The sequence below is a fragment of the Rhagoletis zephyria genome, unplaced genomic scaffold, assembly GCF_001687245.7.
Source record: "Rhagoletis zephyria isolate East Lansing unplaced genomic scaffold, Rhagoletis_zephyria_1.1 Rzeph_scaffold_01610, whole genome shotgun sequence".
NCBI classification, from domain to species: domain Eukaryota; kingdom Metazoa; phylum Arthropoda; class Insecta; order Diptera; family Tephritidae; genus Rhagoletis; species Rhagoletis zephyria.
The window spans coordinates 1-16,795 of NW_016158694.1; the positions used below are offsets into that span (position 1 = coordinate 1).

General features: G+C 36.9%; 1 protein-coding gene across 4 annotated transcripts in view; it reads left to right on the plus strand.

Annotated features, from left to right (window-relative positions):
- The first annotated feature begins 6 nt into the window (after nucleotides 1-6).
- Naam (Nicotinamide amidase) overlaps nucleotides 7-16,795 on the plus strand; it is a 35,325-nt gene continuing 18,536 nt past the window's right edge. For 2 of the 4 annotated variants that reach the window (XM_017618381.1, XM_017618377.1), the window contains exon 1: nucleotides 7-168. The gene's annotated coding sequence lies outside the window, so the exon portion shown is untranslated. Of the gene's footprint in view, nucleotides 169-195; nucleotides 269-664; nucleotides 727-16,795 lie in introns of those variants that run through there. The other 2 variants (XM_017618378.1, XM_017618379.1) reach the window with 2 other exon arrangements.

Below are 16,795 nucleotides of genomic sequence, written 5' to 3' on the forward strand. Positions count from 1 at the left end.
CCGGTCGCGCGATTTACTTTCATGACTTATCGCTTCTTTCTAATTTATTTATTAAAGAGATATTTCTTTTTAATGACAAACGGGAGCGGGAAAGCCAGAAGTGAACGCATAAAATTTGGTACCAGAAGCCAATAGGCCGTGCACATAAATCACCTTGAAATAAAAAATGTGAGTGTAAAGAAGTAAAAAATTTATACAAAATATTGCAGAGAAAGCCAAATGGACTTGAGGTGACAGTGAATGGTAGACAGTGTGTTTACGTCACAGTGTAAGTTGTTGTGAAATATGTATGTATGTATGTAGGCATTGAACGCCTGCGATTGTTGTTGGATGTAAACAAAAATTTTCCAAAGAATAAATCGATATACCTACCCGGGAATGGAAACACGTTGTGCAATGTAAATGTGTGATTCTATTCTATCTACATATCTCAAGGTGCGCTGCAATCGTACAAACGCACGCACACGTATGCATATACGAGTATGTACACATGCACATAAGTACGCACATGATTATTTTCACATTGAATCATTCGCGTGCTCCCAGTTTTGTTTTTGTTATCTGTAGCCCCTTGGCCCACAAACCAAAAGTTTGCCGGTTCCATAAATTCAAGTTCAAAGTGCTTGTGTGTGTGTGTGTGTAAATGTGTTGCGTTGACTAGAGAATTTCCACTTTCTCTGAGCATGAGAATGCATTAATGTCAAATTGATAACAGCTTGTCAGTGGGTAAGAAGATATTTAGGTACATACTTCCATATATATTTACTTGTTGGCATGACAACGCTAGTTTAAAACTAAATATGCTCAAAATATGTTCATATGTACGTAAGTATGTGATGAAAAAATTTTATAATGCTCCGACGTAGTAAAAGAATTTTGTTCAGTGTCTAAATACAACTCTGTGTTAGTGTTTCATATTCTGGACATGAGATGGCGCTATTTATTTTAAACGTCGCTAATGGGCTACAGAGGGCGCGCGCTGCTGTGCCAGAATACGAGAGTAGCCTGATAAGTTTCTAAGAAATTATCAAAAAGAAAACAGTTTTTTGAGTGTATCAGCTGACAGGTTTTCAGTCATATTCCTATTCTGATTGTATAAGGGCCGTTTTCTTCAGTTGCTGTTAAAATTTATCTGCCCTTCAAACATATTGTTTGAGAACAAAATTTGGCTGTCAACTCAGAATCAACAAAATTTATGTTTAAAGGGCAGATACATTTTAAAGGCTACTTGAGAAAATGGCCTTAACGAAAGCAAATTTAGGTTTTCTGTGAAAACAGATAAAGAAAACTATTTACCAGTGTTCAAACAGTCTCAGATTAAAGGGAAACAAACATTCAAAGAAGAGCTGGAAGAAGTTAATCCAATATCTGGCCTGTAATATCTTGTGACGTATGAACCCTTGTCCGAATCTCTTCGTACAGCTATGAAAGATGTAGTTGGTTGCTACCACCCTGGCAGGAACAGCTGCGAAAGATGTGGTTGGTTGCTACCAGCCTGGCAGGAACAACTGGTATGGCGAAGAGTGCTATGTGCTGTTAAAAAGCCACCCTTCACTCAATAGCCATGGGAGAAAAAGAGGGATGACAGACGTTTCAACGGAAAGGAAAGAAAGGTAGGAAGACGTGAGTGTGATCGAAAATTTTATTAGAAAATAAAGTAGCAATCAAACGGCTTCAGGACTGGAGCTAATTCCTGCAGAAACGAAGATGAAAAAGTGGTTACAGATTAAACTTTACATATAGTCGGTGCTACTGCAAAACGGTCTATGTCTATTAGTACCCGTGACACTTAGATGGTCTCTTACTTGCTCCGGAATGCATCAGCAAATCGTTATACCCTAATAAACAAATGACAAAACTGTCTAACTTTGGCTGATGAAGATGAACGATTGCCAGAAGCGATCAGATACAGGTAACAGATTAACTAAGCACCAGAGGTAATAAGTGACATAGAACGCCGCTAGACCACGCGGCTTAAGAAAAACAAAGTCCCTGTAGCCGACGGAAAACCGGCAGAGCTGTTGTTGTTGTTGTTGTAGCAGCATTCCCACGACAGTCGGGTCTACGTAACCGGAACGACCCAGATTTATATCTGGCCAAGGACTGTCACTCCAGCAACACTCCCCAAAAAGTCTTTGGGGAATTTGTATGCTGCTACAACTGTCGTGGGAACGCGACACGACAGTCGGGTCTACGTAACCGGAACGACCCAGATTTATATCTGGCCAAGGACTGTCACTCCAGCAACACTCCCCAAAAAGTCTTTGGGGAATTTGTATGCTGCTACAACTGTCGTGGGAACGCGACACGACAGTCGGGTCTACGTAACCGGAACGACCCAGATTTATATCTGGCCAAGGACTGTCACTCCAGCAACACTCCCCAAAAAGTCTTTGGGGAATTTGTATGCTGCTACAACAACAACAACGGCAGAGCTGTTCAAAACCGGCGGTGAAGTGCTGACTAACCAGTCGGATGTTAATGGGAAAATGGTCGGATCAATACATGCCCGAATTATCTCAGAATACTTTACCGAATCAGCAAGAAGAGAGCTTTGAGCCATTACCGGGAGTCAAGCCTTCTCAACAGGAAATACTAAAATCCGCCTTGAATTAATTGAATCGGCGAATCTTAAATTTTGACCAGATTTTCCCAGTACTTCAAATCCTAGGAAAACGCTTTATGGACAAGTCGACACATACAAGCTGCTCTACGAAGCCATGACTAAATTTGCGATCCTGGCTAAACTAATCGGTTATACAGGGTGACGTTCAGCCCAACTTCAGCTTATGAAGATACATATGTACCATTGACACCGTCGGCCTAAAAACCAAGTTCATACGTGCCGCATTCTCCGTTTTAGAGTGGGTGGCAAAAGTTGGCAGGAGACATTGTACCACTGGCAATACACATACATGTTACAGTTAGAAGTTACAACTTTGAAGTAGTGAAGGACTTTGTTTGCCTAGGGTCCAGCATTAACTCCACCAATAATGTCAGCCTGGAATAAAGCGAAGGATAACTCGTCCAAATAGATACTACTTTGAACTCCGGAGGCAATTGAAAAGCAGAGCCTTTTTACGATGAACAAAAAACTAGCTCTATAAATCGCTTATCATGGCTATTCTTTTATATTTGGGGCTTTCTAGAGAAGTACTCCACGCAAGATCTAGAGCCCTGTTTATGGGGGCTCCGGGTACCGAAGAAGAGGGAATAAAAGTACAGAAAACCCTGTTTACATTTAGAGACGTTTTTTTTAAGCACACCACATACCGAAAAATGATTGTAGAGCCAATTGAGATAAGAAAGTGAACAGTGGAAACAGATTACATGGTTCATGTATACTTCCTGACCAAAATCAAGGAAAAGGGGTACCGAAAGCGCATGAAAATTAAACATTGGATCCTATTTGAATATTTAGTTTGTGGCCCTGCTGATGAATGATCTGTAATCACATCCAGCGGAACTATATACAAGAAAGTACATAAAATAGTCTTGCACAATCGGCACAAAGACATTAAGACACTGTCAGGAAAACGCAGACCCGACGTTGCGGGGCATCCATATTAGAAGGCTAGGCTTCTTGTTAATTTTATTTGGCGCTGTAACCGCCTAAGCGATTTTGACCAAGTTAAATAAAGCACGTCAGTCGTTTCTCTTCTGCCCCAACTAATGCCAATTGGAAATGCCAAGTCCTTCTCTACTTGGTATTTCCATCTCAGTGGGAGCCTCCCTCTGAAACGAAAACTAACAGGAAACCGAAGAGCAAGGGGTATATTCTGTATTGCGAATCTAAAATGAATACGATTCGAAAGGCGACACTGACTAATAATAGAAATTCATAGTACCAATTTTTCGATACCGAATTACTTGCTTTTCCAATCGCAATACAGAGTAGACCTCCAGCTTCTTTTGACGATGTTTAGCTTTAACGAGGACCAGGAGAATGATACTAGGAGAATATGAGTTCCCATTCCATTAGACTTCACAAAGTACTCACTTTTAACAATCATGAGGTTTGGCTTTAACATAGCCATAAGAGGCTTAGGGTACCAAAAGGGCCCCTAATTGGTTTTGAGCCATAAGTACTACGCCAACGTATACTGTAATACCCCAAAGTATGAAATGAATTTGTAGAAACATAAAATAAGAAATCACTTTAAATGGCAAGCGAGTGCCGTGTGTTATGCTTCATAGTTCAATTTTTGTATTGGAATTCTTTAAATGGCTTTAATGCCCCTTTACGCCACCCAAATTACTTAAGGCCCAGTAGAGGATAAATTTAAAATGCGCGAACGCACGGTTGTAATAACAAATGCACAGGACTTTTTCACAATAAATATTTTATTGCAGCAGCTGTTAGCCCATCTGCTTTATGACGTTGACCACTCCATTTAACGGACCAGGTTATCAATTGTTTACATCTGTTCCAGATTTAATGCCTCTGGGCAAGCGGTAATGTACAGTTTATAAGGACCTGTGTACAAGCGTACAAACGAAAAGAAAATAAACACATTGCCAAATCAATCTTGTAACCATTTACGGAATTTTATTACCTTGATATGTTGCCAAAACAATTTTACTGCTCTGCGACTTCCAGCGTGCTTGTTGGTGTTGTTGTTAGGGGTTTTCTTTATTTTTATTTGTGCCTCTTATTTTCCAATTCGCACAATTTTTTCACTTCATTTATCATGGCTGGCACACACATACTCCGGCACACACACACATACATATGTACATAGGCAGACAAATTAAGTTAAATCCGTGGCGATTGGAAGCTTGGCAGCTGATGCTTCTCCTTTTCGTTCACTCTCTCTATGAAGATGAGTTTTTAGAGGCAGTAAAGTTATGCATTATACATACATGTGTGTTTGTAGCAGACAAGAAACAATAAATAGTTTAAGGTAAAGGCAAGGGTAAAGTAAAATAAAAAGATAATGATAGAATTTATGTTAAACATAAAAATTTACATAAATACATATAAGAATAAAAATAAAGAAAATAAAAAGAAAAAATCAGCCTTCTATAAAGCGTCTCGGCCTCTGATCGACTTCACCGTCGCGTCGAGAACTTGGCAATGTGAAGTGCCAGACATCAGCGCAGAAATATTTTCTAAACCAATTGATTGCCTTTTGATCAAGGACGGAGAAACCGAATTGAAGACGGATAAAACGTTCGTTCGTGACTGGTTTGACGTGCACGGAAGAACTAAAACGAAGGCCTTACGTAGCATCAGGCATTGCAAGGAAGGTTTGACGTTGAGACAGGATAGCTGGGAATTTTCTCGCTCGACTCGAAATCCTGTCCAAATAAGCAGCTCTTCGTTGCCATTGAAGTAAGATTCCATCTCCCAATCATTTCGTACTGCTGCCAAAGCTCGACCGTCGACTATGCAAGAACGCTAGACTTCGAAAAGTGCAGCCAAAGAAAAAAGACCAAGAAAACCCTGAGTGAGAAGAGCTTGAGCTGCTGGCAAACAGGAATGCAGTTTGAAAATCTTAAAAAGGTCAAAATAACTTAAAGACCGTAGGTTGATCTCTGCAAGAACGAGGATTTGGTTTGAGTAGATTAGTATATAAAGGAGGGGGCAGGTTGTAACAAACCGCTGTTTGAGTTAGAGGTCTTCTTTTTTTTGTGATCCACGCAACGCTGAGAAACCTCATTAAATCTATAGCTGCATGCTATTTTCATATTTAGATATAAAGAATAGAGATAATTAGGAATAAATGAGAGAACCATTTTGAAAAAATCGTTTTACCTCGTAAAATATTGGGCAACTTCACATATAAGATTTTGCATTATGATACGCGGTTTTGTACTTCAAACGACTATATCTGGCTATCTTTCCAGATATTTGGTTGATCGTCGTACTGGTTGTGTGTTCAACTGAACATCGGATGGTAGAGGCCAACAAAGCTATTGCGCAGTACTTCTTCTTGTTCTAATGACACTGAGAGAAGATGGATGTTCTAGCTTCTTATGCTTTGCATTGTCGTCTGAGATGAGACTTGCTCTATACTGAAGAGACTTCTTTTCGATTACAATACGCTGAAGAGGAAAGCCTAGAAGCGCCTCGAGTGCCGCAGTGGTTGAACGGGGGATATCTAGTGCTTATTTCTCAATGATTTTGAATGGCAACACTGGTGACGTGGTAGATGAATAAGAATATCCATAATGTCGAAACGGAGCCAAAATCTTTTCACTAGACTCAGACAAGGTGAGAACAGCAAACCACAAGGTGCTCGGAACGGATAGAAACGCGATTGAGCCGATAAAAGTCGAAGGTGTAGAGGTGGTGGAACGCGTGTAGCAGCTATTAAGCGTAATGCGGTCTGATGAGTAAATTCCGAAGCTTGGAATCTTAGTAATCTTTGTATATTCCGCTAATTACCATGGGATAAGATCTCTATTTGAAGCCTTTCATTGAACCGTCTATATATGTTGTATTTTTCAGTGTGGCTTTAGACTGAAAAATCTGCAATCGCGGAAAGGTTTATGCTGCTTTAAGGCGAGTTAAGTTGAGCACAAATAGTAGAACCGTCTTTGAGCAGCGTCCGACTTTGGGAAACAAAAGAAGGTAGGTAGGCCTTAATTTTTTACACTGATGTTGGAAAGCATGAAGCTGGCCCGTCAACGCATTTTTTTAGCAGAAACAGGTAAAAGCGGTTAGTATAACAATGAGCGAGGACAAGACTAAGTTCGGCCTGACAGCACTTAGAGAAGCATTGAGTATTGGGGGAATTTAAAGTGAGGTATTTATCGGAATCCCGCAAAAGAGCTATCAATAGATAGTGCTCACTGCAGGGATGTTACATTCACCTATATATATGATATATGTATGTATATGTACATATCTGTAAACACGAACATTGGTCAGTGAGCTTCACCCACTTTGCGTTCTGCGCTGCCTTCTTTTTAACCGACTTCCAAAAAAGGAGGAGGTTATCAGTTCGTCGGAATATTTTTTTTTTATTTTATTTTATTTTTTTTTTTATGTATGTTACCGCATAACTTTGGACCACGTCAACCGATTTCGATAATTCTTTTTGCATCGGAAAGGTAGTGTCTCACCATACTAATCTGGTTAAGATCCGATCAGCGGATCATGAGATATATATATATATTTTTTTTTTATATGGGAGTTGAAGTCGGTTTTTTTTTTTGCTAAAAATTACTAGTTATCTTACTGATTACACATACTTCGCTAAGTCCTCTTTGCCTTTTGACATATTGGCTTCAATTCGAACGTTTTTTTTTGGCAACAATCTAGACCAGTGAGGCAAACATACATACCGTCAAACATACTAAGCCACCTGAGTGGCTAAAAAATTGCATTTTTTATGTATGTAGGTGGTAGTTAGGCAAGTGTGTCTGTGTTAAGGTAAGTCTGTCTTTTGTCTCGGTCGATATGCAAGTTTTGGGGGGTGTTTGCACAAACGTATGCACATTTTCGTGTATGCACAATTACGTGTACTACTTCATGCACCATTTTTTCTTCAGCGCTGGAAATTGCTGTTCGACAAAAACTNTTTTTTTTTGCGAAAAATGTAAGTCATCACTCGCCAAACAAAGAACGAAAATTTACTTTTAAAGGCTACGCGAGGCTGCATTGTACGTTTCATATGTATGTATGTGCGCTTCATTGCGGAAAATGCCAAAAAAACCGAAATGTGTTCGGTATGCAATGATGGCACCACATGTTACCGAACTTTTAACATTTTTCATTCAAAGTTGACTAGTAGGTGTAGATAGTATTTACATACATACTTACATGAATACAAAAAACAAAAAAAATGCTTGGCAAAAACATGCCACAAACATACATACCTAAATTGGCGCTAAAATGAGGTATATATTTGATTTCCTAATTCGATGGCTGATATATTCGACTTCTTTATAGTATTATTACATATATCATATGTCTGTAAAAATTTCGCAATAAATGTCACTAACAATAAAACTGATATGTACTATATGTATGATACATAAAATTCAGATTCCCTCCGTAAAATATGTAGTAGGAGTTTTCTATTTTCCCCTTTACAACGTCCATTTAGTTGGCCTTTGTTCGTCTGCTACCTTTGTTGTTGCTAATTCTTTCCTTTTCTAATTGCGTCAATTAATTTGCGGTCATTTGCTTAGTATGACATTGAAACGAACAAAACATGTGTGTGAGCATTAGGATGGGTCGCAAATAGGTTTGTAAATTACTCTACTAGTATTTTTTTTATATAAAGCAGCTTTGAAGAAAATACGGGTTTTTTGGTTAGCTAGTGGGGAAAGGTTAGGGCATTAGGCAGGGTCGCAAAAAAGTTTGTAATTCCTTCTCTTACTCTGACTTATAGTTTCGATTTAAAAGCATCATACAAATAATATAAAAGAGGCATTTTTGTATTGATTTGAGTTCCTTCTTTCACCAGCAAAATGTCTTATACACACGTAGCACCGAAAAATCGCTTCTCCAGGATAAAGTGCTTTCAATCGGGTTATATGTATGTATGCACATATAAAAAGCTTAGAAGAAAATAATTTTTTCATTATTTTAATTATCATATTTAAAATTTTTTTTTTATTTTTTGCTATAGAGTTACCGACTGTTGTTTATGTAAAAACTTATACTAATGCAAATGCACAGAGTGGTATTGCCGCACAGAATCACACACCATTCACACATTCACCCCACAAAATTTCGCCATGAATGTCTTTTAATTGTTTGTTGTAGAAAAGTTGATTTGTGATTGACGGACAAATGATTGGTCTTGCCTACAAACTAAGGTGTATGTAATGTATTTATGTTTGTACACACATACATACATATACACATATGTATCACACATGTATAGTATTTTTGTATGCTATAGTGGTTTGTTGTGGGGTTACTCAAAGGTTGCCCACAAATTAATTTGCAACATCTGCAATTATTGTATTGAATGAGTGATGGTTTTGAGGTTAACTATGTGAAAATAATATTGTATCTACATATATGTATGAATCGACGTGCATTCCTACATACATACACGATGATAAAATTTAAAATGTTTTTAAAATAATTGCTTTACAATAACGAATGCTTTTGCAAATTTTGAAATGTGTGGTTCGGAGGGAAAGACATTCAATAGCAATTTAATAGGAGGTGTTAAATAGTAGTAGTAATAAGTAGTCTGTAGGAAGTAATAGGTAGTAAGTAGCAGATATATTGATATATCATTTCTTACCTTGCATGTTTGTCAAACGGGCAGTTTCCTGGTATGGACCTGTATTCGGGTTTCTTTGGAAGTATTCACTAGTCACCGATTGAGAAAACAGCAATTTTTTGACAAATTTACTTTTCTTCATGAAATGAATCTTATCTGTTAACGCTGTTCCCCTGGAGAGCAGCCATTCCCTTAAGAAATTTTCAAATTCAAATCCTCTTAAATCTCTTTCGCCTGACATTAGGACACAAATTTAAATTAATTAAAAAATTAGGTTAAATTTTATTTGCCAAATATGAGGCAACCCTTCTAAATATCTGAAATTAAGCCTTTCCAAACCCATTTCGATATCCATACTTTAAAAATTAATTTAACTTATTAAATAATTTGAATTTAAAATTTTGAAATAGCTGGCAACCTTTCTATAAAATATATTCAAATTAAAACAATTTTTAATTTCTTTCGTCCGACACCCACCTTTTCAAACGTCAAACCCAATTTATTCAATAATTTAAATCGGTGGTGGGCATCAGATTTTTTAATAAAGCTTTCTTAAACCTATTTAGAGTTTTGCCCGCGAGCAGGCCGGTGCCCACCACCGATTTAAAATAAATGTTATATACAATATATTAATGCTATGTCTCCATTGTGATATTTAATGAAGATTTAGCCCTCTGACGAGGTTTAACATAAACCTTTTGAAATTTACAATATAAAATTAAATCTGGAAAGGCAGTAGATTTAAGTTAAATCTTCAACCACAAATTCACATGCCAATAGTCAGTTGCGGACATTTATATCTAGTCTATTAAAAAAGCATGCATTTTTGTATTTTTAGGCGTTTTTATATTTTGGTTAGTTTTAAAGGAAAATTATTAATATTTACATAACTTTGGTTGTAATAAATTAAGAAGATATTATTTTAAAACTTAAAAATTCAGAAACAAACATCATACATGTTTACCACGAATAAGAAATATTTTCTGACCAAAGTTTTCAACAATATCTTTAATTTGATAGCCATATTGCGATGTTTCAGATGTTTGTCTATAATCGAAAATAAGTGGCAACCTTACACTATTATCCTAAGGGATAACATTTTGTATATAGGGAAAGCATTGTTTAAGAACCTTCTCTTGGTGCCCATGAATAGTAATATTTTACTTTTTTTTTCTAAACAAAAAATTAAATAAACATTCGATTCAAAACAGGTGGCAACCCCATTAAAAATATTTTTGAATTAGGAATGTTTAAAACACCTTCCATTTGATACCCATATTTTGATGTTTTAATTAATTTGTAGCTAATTTTGATAGGTGGCAACCTTATACGAGTCTTCTCGGAGATAATGCCTATTCAGGTAACCTTAAAATCCAAAACATTATCTGTGTACAAAATTTCATCAAAATCTTTAGAGCCGTTTCCGATAACCCTATGGATATAAATATACCCCTTTTGAGAGATTTATATAGACATATATATTTGATTTAGCAACTGGGTTTATTACATCTTAATAGATAAATCTCTCAATGGAGACATATGTATTTAGTATAATACTCAAATGTCTAACGAAAGGGGTATAAGAAAGCTTTATTTCGAAACTAATTTCGATGGGGGGTGTCATCTTTTTAAAGTAATCAAATTATAATTTTCGACTTCACAGAATAAAAAACATATAACGAAATTCACGCGGGCGGAGCTGTGGACAAAAGCTCGTTGGGTCATAAAGACGACGAATTCATGAAATCACATAGACAAACTTGCTTAAACTCTTAAAAAAATGTTGACCAAATAATACATACATATGTACACAGGTATATGCATTGCATGTGTAAATACGTATTCATGTACGCAAATATGCGCTATGCATAAGCTCCATACATATAATAAAATTGAAAGACCCAGCCCAAAATAAAATGAAATAACCAAACAAAAGACTCGCAAGACCTGCCGCACCGGTCAACCAATAATTTTGGGGCAGCCTAAATTGAGGGTTCTTGCATCTTTAATCCACATTGTTAAAATTGCACTCGAACATATTGAGCTGTGGTGGCTGCCAAATGCATACAAATAATCAAATGGATATGCAATTTATTGCTACACACACATGCATGCACGCACATACATACATACATTGTACTACATATGTATATGCATCAAGCATTTCTCCGGGGTGATGTGCCGCATAAAATATTTATGTATTCCATATGCATATTCAAATGTATTCATGCCACGCTCGATGCAACATTTGGGGCATGCATACATACATACATACATGTTATTGTTGACTTTATTTTGTAAGGCTTTGTTGTTGGTGTTGTTCTTGTTGCATTTACATTGCCCATAAATATGGCAAAATCACATAAAGTAACAAATGATCGCACAAAAGCTGTGCGTATACATACATATGACATACATACATATATGCATGTGTGCGTGGCTATAGATGCAGTAAATTTGCCACCACATGCCACAAACGCACAATGACTGCGAAATATTGCCAGAGCGGCCGGCCGGCTGTCCATCCGTGCGACGACAAGAAATCACAAATGAATGTTTCAACTGCTCGTGTGGCTGCGCTTTGTTGCTGCTGTGGCAAGTTGCAATCAACAATGGTAGTGTGCAACCAACAGACGCATACACACTGCGCTACATATGTACATATGTACATACTGCAGCCGAAATTCGTTCGAGTGTCTATTTGTAGGCACCTGCCAATAAAGTGCCGTTATATCTTTTGATTGTTCTGAGATGCAACAATAAACTGCAACCACAACACACACACACACACACACACACACACACACGCGTGCATTCGGAAACATGCATGTATGCAGGCAACAAATTGCATGGATTTGCTCCGCTAGAGTTTTCTCATATATCCTATAGCTAAAATCCAGCCAAATGTATTTGCTTGCAAGCGCGCATTTGTTTTCAGCCTCCGTTATTTTTTTTTGTTCCAAAAATATAGTATTTTCGTTTAAATTGCTCTCTACTTTTTCTATCGCATTCGCTGTGACTGGCGTTTGTTGCGACTGAATTTCTTGCTGCTGCTTGGTGAACAAATAAATGGAGTGCAATTCAGTTTCATTCCGGTTTTAGGTTTGGAAACCATTTTCATTGCATATGCTCTACATAATAGTCAATGAGCGATGCTGCTGCTTTGCAAATAGATATGAATATGTACTTAGTTTTTTATTGATATCTTATTAACTTTTGTAACAAAGGAAATGAATGTGCAACATATTTGTATTGCGATTTTACGATTTTAGTTCAATACTTGACTAGAAATATTTCTCTGTAAGTCTTGATATCTTTTGATGCGGGAAATTTCCGTATACAAAAATATTTCTCAGGACATCTTCAATGTTTTTGTCAAACTTAAACTTAATCAGTAATTCGTTTAATTTGAGTTAAATTGAGTTGATTTGAGTTGAGTTAGTTTTTACAATTTAGATAGCTGACAACCCTATTGAAAATATTTCTAAATTAAATATTTATCAACTACCTTTCGCTTGATAGCCATAAGTAATATTTAGTTAAACTGATAAATTTATTTGAATTAAAAATTTCAAATAGGTGGCAACCCACCTCAAAAGTATTTTTGGCAGTAAACTTTCTCAAACATATTTAGCTTGATAGTCCTTTTTTAGTATTTTATTTAATTTCATTAAAATTTTCAGAAAGGTGGCAACCCTACCCAAAAATATTTTCGACAGTAAGCCTTCTTAAACCTCTTTAGCTTGATACCCATAATATAATACTTGATTTATCTTATCAATTTATTTAACTTATATTTTTCAAACAGGTGGCAGCCCTCCTCAAGGATGTTTTCGGCTGCAAGCTTTCTTAAACCTCCTTTTTTACACCCATGCTGCAATATTTACTTTATCTAATAAATTTACTTAAACTGCAATTTTCAAACAAATGGCAACTCTTAAATTTCCGGGTATTATCGTGAACAAATCGGAAGAAAAAGTATTAAAATCGGTCAAGCTGTTTACGACCATTTTCCTTCCGAACAAACCTAACATTTTTATATACTTATACTACGATATGTAGATATAAAGGCCTATATCTTCAAATTGATTTCACCGATTTAAATAAAATGTATATATAAATTATATAAGTATAACAACCTTCTCTGTGTAATCCCCAAAAATCATTTAAAAATTCGTTTAAATCGGTTTAGTAGTTTTCACGCGATGCGCGTATAAAGAAAAGGTGCCAGCTCTATTCAAAAATGTGTCTGAATAAAAACCTATACTAAAACTATTTGTTTCATATAAATATCATATTATTTAATCTAAATGAGAAAAACGATTTCCATATATTTTATAAAGCTGGCCTTCAAAGTAATTTAGCGTAATTACGTAATTTACTCCGACTATAACATTTAAATTAAATTAACAATCAAACTAAAGTTAAATTTTTAAAGGTGGAAACCCTTTAAATATATTGGAGATAAACCTTTATAAAATCTTATTTTCATATTAAAATAGTTTACTTAACTTATTGAATATTTTGAAGTTGTCTTTTTAAACAGGTGGCAACCCTTTCAAAAATATTTAGAAAAAGAGCTTTTATTGGACTTTTTAAACAACCCACAACTCTCTTCAAAATAATTATAAAATAAAATAATAATTTAGTTTGGTTTATTCATGAAATTGATTTTAATTCTTTAAACAGGTGGCAGCCCTCTGCACAAATATTTTTAAAATAAAGCTTTCATAAGTCCCTATGGCTTGACATCAATATTTTGGTATGTATTTGATTTAACTTAATAATTTAATTAAAGTAACATTGAAAACGTGTGGCAACCCTTAGACCTTCTAATAAAAATGTTATTAAAAATAAATTTTTGTAGACTACTTTCACACTTGTATTTCAATATTTTATTTGACTTCTTACTGAAATTGGGTTTAACTTTAACAAGTGGCACCCCCGTTTTTAGACAGAAGGCTTTATTAAATTTCTTACGTTTGACATCCATGCCATAACAACTCTTCATTTAACTTATAAATAAAATTAAATTTAACTTTTTAGACATTTAAAAAAAGGGTGAATGCCGCGGGTTTGCTATCATCTCATATTTTTGCGATATTATTGTCGTAAACNGGGGTGAACGCCGCGGGTTTGCTATCATCTCATATTTTTGCGATATTATTGTCGTAAACGGCCTGCTAGAGAAGCTAGTGGCTAAGGGATGCCGTGTGATTACCTATCTATGCGGAAGATGTTGTACTTTAATAAGGGATGAATTTTTGGCTACCCTCTATATCTTATCCCAAGGGTACCTGCACTTCGTTACTCAGCGGTCTGCTAAGTGGGAACTTGCCGTAAGTCCTAGTAAGACAGAAGGTTCGTTTCGTTTAAATAAGTATAAAGGGCCCCATGTATCTCCACCCCGATCGGAGGCATTTTCATTGAGCTTGCGGATAGTCAAATACTTGGGATTGGTTTTTCAAGAGCGTGGCAAAAGCTACAGTGGCTCTCTAATGCTGCTGCCGGGGATAATAAGGAAGAAATTGGGTTCACTCCTTACTCTAAANCTTGGGATTGGTTTTTCAAGAGCGTGGCAAAAGCTACAGTGGCTCTCTAATGCTGCTGCCGGGGATAATAAGGAAGAAATTGGGTTCACTCCTTACTCTAAAAATCTATAGTTAAACCCATTACTTATGTTTCATAGAGCCCTCGTTTCGCGAAATACGCAATAAGCTGAAACTATGAAACAGCCTGCTGTCATTGGTATTAGTAGTGCGTTGCGAACCTTAGTCAGCCAGACGGAAATCAGAGTCCTGTAAAAGGATTTTAGCAATCGCTACGCTACATTTTCATCTACATGAAAAGAAGTGCGGGCTAAATGCAAAACGTCTTTGTCGGTCGCGTTTGAGTAGTTCCTTGTCAGTCTCAGGACATAGTAATATCGCAGGAAACTACGGGGCTATTGAGCTGCTACTTGTGGACTACTTTTGGAAACATGGGACTCGTGATATGTCAAGGTCTTTCTGGCCGAGGGTGGACCGGAAGCGGTTTAGGGATCTTCTTTGGCGGACAGTCACTTAGCTCAAAATTTTCATTGGTACGCTGACAGTGCACTACCCCGTTGCGGTGTATGTCGTGAGAATAATCATTACATCGGAACCTCATTGTCGCAGCTGCATGGATGACACTTCCTGGGCTGTCTAGGCCCAGATTTTGCTAGACTTTTGTTGACACACCTTGGATCGCAACTTTAAACAGGCCCGCAGGATGTTTCCGGGACCTAACAGTTGCTGGGATAGGACCAAAGCTCAAGGTCTTAGTGTGCCCTTGTCTTGGGCCAACCCTCTCAACCCAACCTATGCTTTACAAATGCGAAATTTATATGAAAAAACGCGCTGTAAATCTTCTTTTCGCACTCTAACCTGCTCGTTACATATACATATAGTTTATACCGCATCGCACCTGATTTTGTATAGCAATTTTCTGTTTATACATACACTGCATGCCGACAAATATTTCCATTGAATTTAAGTCAACGTTTTGGCCCGTTCGTTTGGATTTAGGTTAGAAGTCATAAATATTATATCAAACAAACAATAGTCACAACTTTAAGTTTGCCGCAGAGCAGGAGCTGTGACGACAACAAATCGCAACTTGCAAACTGCAAAAACAGCAAAGGGCAACCAGCACCCAAAAACCAACTACCAACTACAGACAGCCTCTGCAATGTGTGACCTTTGTGCGGCAAACATTTTCAAGGCGAAATTGCACAAAAGCAAATTTGCATTTTCAATAATTCCCATCCTAGCAATTACAATTGCAAACACGTGCCCACAAACAGCAGACCCACACACACACATACATACAATCGCACATACACAGATGCATGTACAGCCAAAAGGACAAGGGATAAATGCGCTAAAATGTCCTCAACAAATTTACGCACACAGTTTTCAATGTAAGCACACGTGCGTGTTTGTGTGTGTGTGTGTGTGTATGTATGGTTGGCGCGCTACGCACACCAATAAATAAGAAAGCAATTAAAACCATTGTCCGCTACAACATAAATTCCGTTCGCACAAATACCTACCTGCCGTCAGTGCGCTTCGGTAATTTGTTATTTTTGTTTTTGTTTTTTTGTCTGACCGGTTGGCATCACTGGTGTTGCATTGTTGCTGCTGCCCAAAAATGTATGCAATTCAAAGGGCATGTAAAGCATTTAATTGTCCTGTACTGTCACAAGCGGTCCGTGCCGGTCTGCTGCAGGTTAATGCAAGCATATGCATTAATGTGTATGTATGTATGTATGTATGTATGCACAAGTAACCGTGTGCATCCGCTTTCATAGCACATTGCTCATACGCCCTGGAGGTCATACCACAAAACGAAATTGGGCATGTGAAACTGATGCCAATGCTGATAAGTTTAAATTGTTATAATATTTCTTCAATGCATAGACAATATTCAACTTTGTTAAGAGGGCATTTTGAGCGCGTTTACATATAGACAGGATATAGTTGAAATACCTTCTGAGGCTCAATAAATTTGTTTAAGAGCACCGATCCTGCAATGGCTGCGATACCAACGAGCTTTTTTTTTTGGGAACCTGCTGATAA